This window comes from Monodelphis domestica, chromosome 1 (assembly GCF_027887165.1).
Source record: "Monodelphis domestica isolate mMonDom1 chromosome 1, mMonDom1.pri, whole genome shotgun sequence".
Lineage (NCBI taxonomy): Eukaryota > Metazoa > Chordata > Mammalia > Didelphimorphia > Didelphidae > Monodelphis > Monodelphis domestica.
Genome location: NC_077227.1, coordinates 26,045,559 through 26,054,566, shown reverse-complemented (window position 1 = coordinate 26,054,566; position 9,008 = coordinate 26,045,559).

Here is a 9,008-nt window from a genome sequence, read left to right as displayed (position 1 = left end):
CTTTCTTTCTTTCTTTCTTCCTTTCTTTCTTCCTTCCTTTCTTTCTTTCTTTCTTTCTTTCTTTCTTTCTTTCTTTCTTTCTTTCTTTCTTTCTTTCTTTCTTTCTTTCTTTCTTTCTTTCTTTCTTTCTTTCTTTCTTTCTTTCTTTCTTTCTTTCTTTCTTTCTTTCTTTCAGATCTAACCCTAATTTTTGCTATACTGTTTTCCAATTTTCACAGCATTTTTTGTCAAAATAGTGAGTTCTTGACCCAAAAGCCGAGATCTTTGGATTTATCAAATACTAGCTTACTGAGGTTATTTACCCTCAGTCTATTCCATTGATCTACCCTTCTGTCTCTTAGCCAGTACCAAATTGTTTTGATGATCACTGCTTTATAGTGCAGCTTAAGATCTGGTACTTCTAGGCCCCCCTCCTTCACATTTTTTTGAGATTTGATAAATTTTGAGTGAAGATTGAAAAATGTTTTTTTCTTTTTCTTATTTCATGTGTTTTATTTTGCAATAAACTAATATGGAAATATGTTTTGCATATGTATAAATTATATATTGCATACATTTTTGAGAAGTGGGAGAGAAGTAGGATAGAGGAGAAGATTTTAAAAGTTTTTTTAATGAATGGCAACAATATTTCACATTTAATTCATAAAATTTAACAAAAATGAATAAAATTATATTTTAATGGCATAACTAAGAAAAATTAAAATAGTAGAACTCATAAGTTGCTCCAAACACAAAAATATACATATGTGTGTGTGTGTGTATATATATATATATGTATATATATATATATATATACAGTTTAGTTGTAGATTTAGAGCTGAATGGGATCGAAATTAAACTTGCTACCTCCTCTTCCTCAAGACATCATTTTAGAGACTATGAAACTTAAGCCTATTAACTTGACCATACAATTTGAAGGTAATGGAATTGAATACCAGGTTATACATGTTCAAATTTCATAGTTCACACCATCTTTTTTTCCACAAGTATGAAATTATGGGGTTCAGTGATTTCTAATGTTCCTTCCAGGTTTATTTATCCACCAAATACTGTAATGTAGGCAGAAGATACATGCCATGGAGACTTTATATGGATTCTTCTTCCATTTTATAAAACACCTATAACTTGTTTCCCCAGTGCCCCAAATCCCTCCCTTCAATGCCTATTTCTTTCTTTTTCTCCTTACTTCTTTTCTACTCATTCTCTCAGTATTTTTATTTCCTCTACTTATTTACTTACTCTCTATTTTTCTTCTCCTCTCCTCTTTTCTTTTCTTCTTTCTCTTCAACTTCCCTTCCCTTTTTTCTCTGTTTCTGTCTCTTTTCCTTATTCCTTACTTTTTCTGTCCTACTCTCTGTCACTCTCCTTCCCTCTCTCCTTCGTTCCCTCTTTGTTTCTGAATGGCTTTATCATTCTATCTCTGTCTCTGAATCTTTCTCTGTCTCTATCTCTGCCTCTCTTTTCTCACTCTTTGTTCCTTTCTATCTCTACTTTTTGCCTATCTGCCCCCCTCCCTCTCTTTCTCCCTCCTTCCATTCTCTTTCTGTTTCTCTGTCTGACTCTGTCTCTGCCCCTCCTCCTTACTTTCTCACACAACCACCCACAGGTGTTGCTCAGCTGTTTCACTTTTCCATGAAATGTCTTTTATCCATGTCACATGAGAATATTTCCCTAACTACCACGAGATATTGGCATTTGTCTTACTGCATGCGAAAGAAGAGCTATTTATAGTGTACATACAATTTCCGAGCTACAAGTGACAGAAGCCATGGTGTTGTCCAACCCCCTCCTTTTGCAGATGAAGATTTTTAGCTAGAAACACTCTATTCATATTCTCACTACCCACTCACTCCTTAATCCTTTGCAATCTGGCTTCCATCCTCACCACTTTTCTAAAACCCTTTCTCTCTGGGGAGGTTACCCATGGTATCAGAATGAAGAGCATCACTATTTCCTCCTTCCAATTTTCCTGGCTCATCTCTCTTCTTTCCCCCTCCTCCTTTGCTTTCCTTAATTTAGGACTATCATGGTTTTCCTGATGTCTTTTTGACCTGTGCTTTGTTGACCCCTTTGCTAGATCCTCCAACTCTTCCTGTCTGCTACATATGGGTCTATTATACCCATTTATACCCTATATTTGATGCGCTTTTTTCACATTCCTTGAATAACCTCATCAACTACCAGGAGTTCAATTCATAACTTATGTGGATGAGGAAGCATGATATAGGGGACAGGATACTGGGTCTAGGGCTTGGTTTTGATTTCAGAACCAGTTGTATTACAATAGATATTTAACTTCTCCATGGCTCAGTTACTCCATCTGTCAAATTAAAGAGTTGAACTCAGTTCCTTTTAAGGTTGACTCCAGCTCTAAATGCTATGACAGGAAAGAAGATTATAGTGATTTAAGAAACCCCATTTATATGTGCAGCTTGGTACCCACTCCACAGTTTACAGTGTTAGAGAGCTGCCAAAGTACTGAGTGATTGCATGACTTATCAAAGGTAATATAACCAGTGTATGGCAAAGATGAGCCTTGAACTCGCATCTTTCTGGTTCCAAGGCTGATTCTAAATAATATAGCATACTCCCTTCTATAAATGTCACCCAAAATATACATCTCCAACCAAGATCTCTTTCCTGAGTTTCAGGCTCTCATTTCCAATCACCAAGGCTCTTCACATCTTCTGGCTTCAATGGTTCTCCATTTGATAAAATCACTATTGTTGGCAACTCCTTCTACTCTGGTAGATTGCAACTCCTCTAAATCTTAGTTAGTAGTTGCTCCAATCTTCCACCACCAAGCACGGTTGATGAACAAGAGAGAAACAGAGAGAGAAAGAAAGGGGGAAGGAAGACAGAAAGTCAACACTTTCCATGTTGGGACTATTCTGGAGATGTCACACTGGATAAAATACTAGACCTGGAGTCAAGAATTTAGTTTAAATTCAACCTTAAAAATTTACTAGATGCAAGACCACCTAACCTCAGTTTCTTCATTTGCAAAATGGGTATAATAATAGCACTATTTCCCAACATTATGAAGACAAAATGTGCATCCATTTCAAATGTTCTTTAAAAACCTTGAAGTTCAGTCTAGCACTCATTATTAAGAAGTTCTTCCAAAATTTCCCTCTGTTGACAAGGTGTATAAAAACAAGGCACTAAAAATGAGGCACTAGAGTAGAACTTTAGAGGAAATCTCTCTCTCTTCCTTCCCTATAAAGCTGCTACTCTCAATCTGAAATTGTTCTTGATCCTATTATTTGTGAGTGCTCTTCCTTGCCATCTTATTCTTAAATATGTTCTATTTATTTGCATTTGTTCATTTTGTATTTATATATTGCTCTGTGTGTGTGCGTGTGTGTGCGTGTGTGTGACTGTGTGCGTGTGTGTGCATGTGTGTGACTGTGTGTGTGACTATGTGTGTGTCTGTGTGTGTGTACAGTTTCCCTTATTAGGATGTAAGATTTGTAGATTTACCTCCCCAATCAGCATTTCACCTAATACCTGGTACAAAGTAGGTGCTTAATAAGTGCTAATTATTTGGCGATTGATAAATTGGCACCACAGCATAGAAACCAAACCTTACCATTAAAAATTCTGCTAAAATTCCTGCTCTTGTTCTTGACTACTTTTTTATGTTAAGACCTCCACCATTCCATGTGCTTAGTCAGCTAGATTGAAAACAGAGGAGACTTCATCAACTTCACAGTTTTGGGTGAGGTTCTATATCTGATATGATGGATCACTAGATTCCTGGGGGTAGGGGTTCATTAAAACTATTTCTCTCAAAATATATTCTGAGGGAAGCACAGTGTATCAGTGGATTGAAAGTTAGACCCTGAGATGGAAATTCTGAGTTCAAATCTGGCCTCAGACACTTCTCAGCTGTGTGACCCTGGGCAAGTCACTTGACCCCCATTGCCTAGCCCTTACCACTCTTCTGCCTTGGAACCAATACACAGTATTGATCCCTTGATTCTTTTATTTAAACCTTTACCTTCCATCATGGAATCAATACTGTGTATTGGTTCCAAGGCAGAAGAGTGGTAAGGGCTAGATAATGAGTATCAAGTGACTTGCCCAGAGTCACACAGCTGGGAAGTGTCTGAGGCCAGATTTGAACCTAGGATGTCTCGTCTGTAGGCCTAAGTCTCAATCCACTGAACTACCCAGCTATCCCCCACAGTACTAATTCTAAGACAGAATGTAAGGCTTTAAAAAGGCATATTCTAAGAACTCTGTAAAAAATAGTTCAAGAATAAGCTAAATCATTTAGCAAGGAGGTTCCTTGGAATTTATGGAGTTCCATTTCTGACTTCTAAAAACACTTTTCTCTCCTGAGCACTGTTGGCAATGTACTGGCACTTGTGCCCAGCTGGCACAGGGATATTGCTCCATCACCCCTCTTCTCAGCACCAAGGACCTTTTTGCATGCCCCACTCCTCAGTCTAGCTGCCCATAAAGAGCACTTCCTCCCTTCGTTCTCTCCGGTAATGTGGGGGGCTCACAGATAGCTTGAAGTTGCCCTCTGAGCACAGGAACTTGAAAACCCAATGTTGAGCCTGTGTATCCAAAGGGCCAACAGCTAGGTTCTAGCTAATCCATCAGGATGCAAAATTAACCCAAACGCTTCCAGGTAAGCACCATGGCCCATAGTAGCAATGGTTCAGTTTGTGAGAGTGTGGGAGGGTAATTCACACTTCCCAAGTTCTATTATTCTAGCCCACAAGATCCCATCACTCCCTTGTCTCCTATTTTCCAATGTTTGCTAAATTGATTTTTGTCTTTGTAATTTCTCATATCCGTCCTCCAACAGAACATAAGTATATTGAGGAATGACCTGGTCTTATTTTTGTGTTTATAGCCCCAATGCCTATTATAGGACCCAGCATATTGGAGTTTAAGGTATTGGGTAAATTTTTACTGAATTAAATATTTAATTGGGCATATGACTTATCTTCCTGGCTGGAGACTAGTATCCTGACTATTTCACTAGAACGAACCTGTTCATTTTTTACTATGAACTTGCGTTGTGTCTTCAATGTAGTAGTCAAAAATAAATGTTGGCTATTTTTTTTTCAAACAGATTTTTTAAAATGTGTTTGGAAAGAGGGGAGGGAGAGTGGAGGAAGAAGAGTTTGGGACCTTCCATTTCATTGTGATGGAAGACCTCTAAAAGGACATTCCATTTCCCAGTACAGATCTCCAACTCCAAAGCCTGGAGAGGTCACTGAGGCACAAGAAAGTTTAGAATGACTTTCCTATTGTCACAAAGCCAGCATCTGCCATCAGCTTTACTTGACCTAGGACTTCTTGACTATGGCCAGTTTTCTCCTTATTATGACATAGTAACTCACAAAGCACAATTGCAAACCCCATACAACTTGCCTCCTTTATCCTTTCTAATCTTGTCTATCATAAAAATCTAGGGAGATTTTAATAAGGATTTCTAGATCCAACACTTTTAATTGCTTTCTCTTTTTTACCAATGTGATTCTTTTTAATCATATAATTTTGCATTCAGGCCTAATATAATGCTTCTAGGATGCAAATTATTATTATTATTGTTTTTAAATATGCCATAGAAAATATATTTCTGGCCACTTTGTGAAAATGAGCAGTAATTCTTCCTCAATAATTTTGAGCATCAGTAGATGGACAAATGGGATAAAAGAATAAGAAATTGAAGTTCTGTTCCTAGTAAGAGCTTAAATATGATATGCCACCATTAGTCATAATATCACATTTATCAAGGGCAAATAGAAAAGGCATTGGAAATTTAGAGATGACAAAGTAATATGATAGTAATAGAATCAGTGCTAAAAATCGCCTTTTTTCTGCTTTCACAAAGATGAATAATCACACATGATTTAGGATGAAGTATTTGATTCCATTCTCTTAACCAGTGACTTGGATAGACACTTAGTAAATTTGCAGATGATGCCAAACTGGGAGGGAGCGTTCTGTATAGTGCCAGGGTTCCAAAAGGCTAGAAAAGGCTAATAAGATGAAATGGAGTAAAGATCAATGTAAAGTATAAGGTTGGGTCTCAAAAATCATCTCCACAACTATAAGATCATGGGGGTGTAATAAGATATGAATCTGGTTTTAAAAAGAGGATTTGAATGGACTTCAGTCTCAATGTGTGACAGCTCCATGACATACATTAAAGAAGCTAAAGAATCATAGCCTTTAGGAAGAAATACATAGTTTTTTTAGAATTGAGGACATGATGGTGCCACTCTGCTCTGCCCTGATCAGTCCATGTCTGAGTTATTATGTCCAATTTTGAATGCCATATATTTGGAATGAGATTGGTAAGCAGCAAAGTTAGACAGAGATGAGTACTCAAGATGGCAAGAAACTTTGAAATCATATTATTCTAGCATTGGTGGAAGGATCTGTATATGATCAGCCAGCAAAATAAAAAGAAGAGAGTCAGGACGTCATGCCTGTCCTCCAACATTTTTTGGAAGAGCAGAATTGCCTGGCCTCTGATGTCTATTCCAGCTCTCTCTCTCTCTATCTAAAAGAAATCTGTAAAGTACTTTGCCAATCTTTTTTTTTTAATTTTTTTTTAATTTAACCCTTACCTTCTGTCTCGGCATCAATACTGTGTATTGGCTCCAAGGCAGAAGAGAAGAGTGGCAAGGGTTAGGCAATGGGGGTCAAGTGACTTGCCCAGGGTCACACAGCTAGGAAGTGGCTGAGGTCGGATTTGAACCTAGGACCTCCCGTCTCTAGGCCTGGTTCTCAATCCACTGAGCTACCCAGCTGCCCCCCGTACTTTGCCAACCTTAAACATATTTCTACTGTTTTGCTGAGTAGCAGTGCCCTGATCTTACATAATGCCTCTTTAGTGTCCTGTCCTTCGGTCCATCAATAAGGTAGTTTTTAGGCATTTTTAAAAAGAATTATGTCTATACAATCTGCACAATAAAGTACTTCATTTTTCTCCTAACAGGAATAATAAAATCTCAGAATTCCGTACTTGAAAGGAACATCAGACTCTACATAGTCCAACAAGATTCCAAACTACATCCTTTCAAAGAAACTTATTCTTCTGCCTCTAATTAGGGTTATTTAGCTTCTTCTAAGTCATTCCCACCTCCAATGATGAGAAGTCCAGGCCATGGTCCCTAAAGCAGTCCATTCCACATATATAGTTCTCTAAGGTGTAGACCCTCAGCAAGTCACTTTACTTTGTTGGCCTCAGTTTCCTCCTCTCTAAAATAAGCTTGAGAAGGAAGTGGCAAACCATTCCTCCATCTTTGCCAAGTAAAACCTAAATGAGGTCATTAAGAGTTGGACACAACGGAAACATCGGAACAACCAAAAATAAGTGTTTGGAAGTCTGTTGTTTATTGTTATTGATTTTGTTTAGTTCAGATTTTATTGTTTTTCCCTGACATCAAGTGTAACTTATGAAGCTTTTATAAATTATACCCATTGTTCTTAGTTCTACCATCTGGTGCCAATAGAAAAGTTATCAATCATCTTTTATGTGGTAGTTCTTTTACTACTCAAAAACTACTCCCCTTCTCAGATCCTTTGTCCTCCTCTGCCATCCAAGGAGACATTAAATATGCAGACTTAAACATCCAAATATGATTTCAAAGCTTAGGCACATGCCTACGATATAACTCTCTTCCTTCTTATTGCTAATTGGGCCAACAAATCTGCCACTTCTTCCATGAAGCTTGCTCTGATTTATTCCTTGGAAATAACACTCTTCCTCCCTTCTCATGGAGCATTTGTTTTAGCATTCTCTGAAATACTTAGACATAATGTTATGCATTATGAGTATTTGTGAAAGAATCTTAGGCCTGTGACTATAGGATTAACTCTCCACTTGTCTATTTTAAGCTAATCATACCAAGAGTTTAAAGTATCCCTACTTAACACTAAGTAAGAGAGTTCAAGAGTTTACTAGATTAAGCTCACACTTCCAAAGACCAGTCGCCCCCCCCCCCCAATGCTTGGCAAATTGAAAGCCTGCCATTGGTTTTTGCGAAGAAAGGGGAGTGACAGGAAGTGACAGGAAGTGACACAGAAAAGAGTAGAATAAAAGAAGAGACCAGCATGGTCTTGGGATCATTCCTTCCTGGTGTTTTGGAGTGAATGACTGAGATCCCTGCCATGGCTTTAGAGAAGACTGCACTGGTGGAACTCTGGGTGAAGACACCATTGGGCCTTCTGGCTGAGGATTGCCAGGAAATACATGGGGAGACAATTGACTTGGGGAAGCCCCTGACAGGGCTGAGCCAGACTTCAACTGGGAAAGGCTGGTTAGGAATCTGTCTCTATCTATGTTTACACTTTCACTCTTTCCATCTCTTTGTAAATAAAAGCTGCTAAAAGCTATTTTGACTTAAGCTTTAATATTTTAAAATCAGCGATCACAATATTACTTTAGAACTCATAGTTAACATAAAACTCTACATTTAACCCTTACAGGCCAACAAGACTGTAAAGAGAGATTTATGACTTTATAATCATCTTTTTTTTATAACTTGAGCTTTCCAGCTAAGTAGTTCCAAATTCATATGATTATTCAAGTTAGAGAAGAACATGAAAGTTATGTGATGGAGCCCTCTCACTAAACAGATGAAGAAAACAAAAACTATGGAAGCTGAATATCTTGTTCTAGGTGACACAAATTCTTAGTGGCAGAGGCAGGATTTGAATTCAGATTCTTAGCCTCTAGATTTAGCCCTCATTCACACCATTCCAGATTCCTTTCAACACCCTGCATGGCATGAAAGTCACATTAAAACATGACATACAATTAAGATGGTTGCTTTAATGAAAGAAATCTGTCTTGTGGAAGATGTGAGATCTACTCATATTTTAAGTGATGTAGAATATCTGAAAATCACAGGGTGATACATTTATTTTTACAATTTGCCAATGGCCTGATGATATGTACTTCAGAGAACCTATTCCCCACATCATCTTCAGATGGGAAAAAAATAAAGGAAGCAAAGACAGGGTAGTGTAGT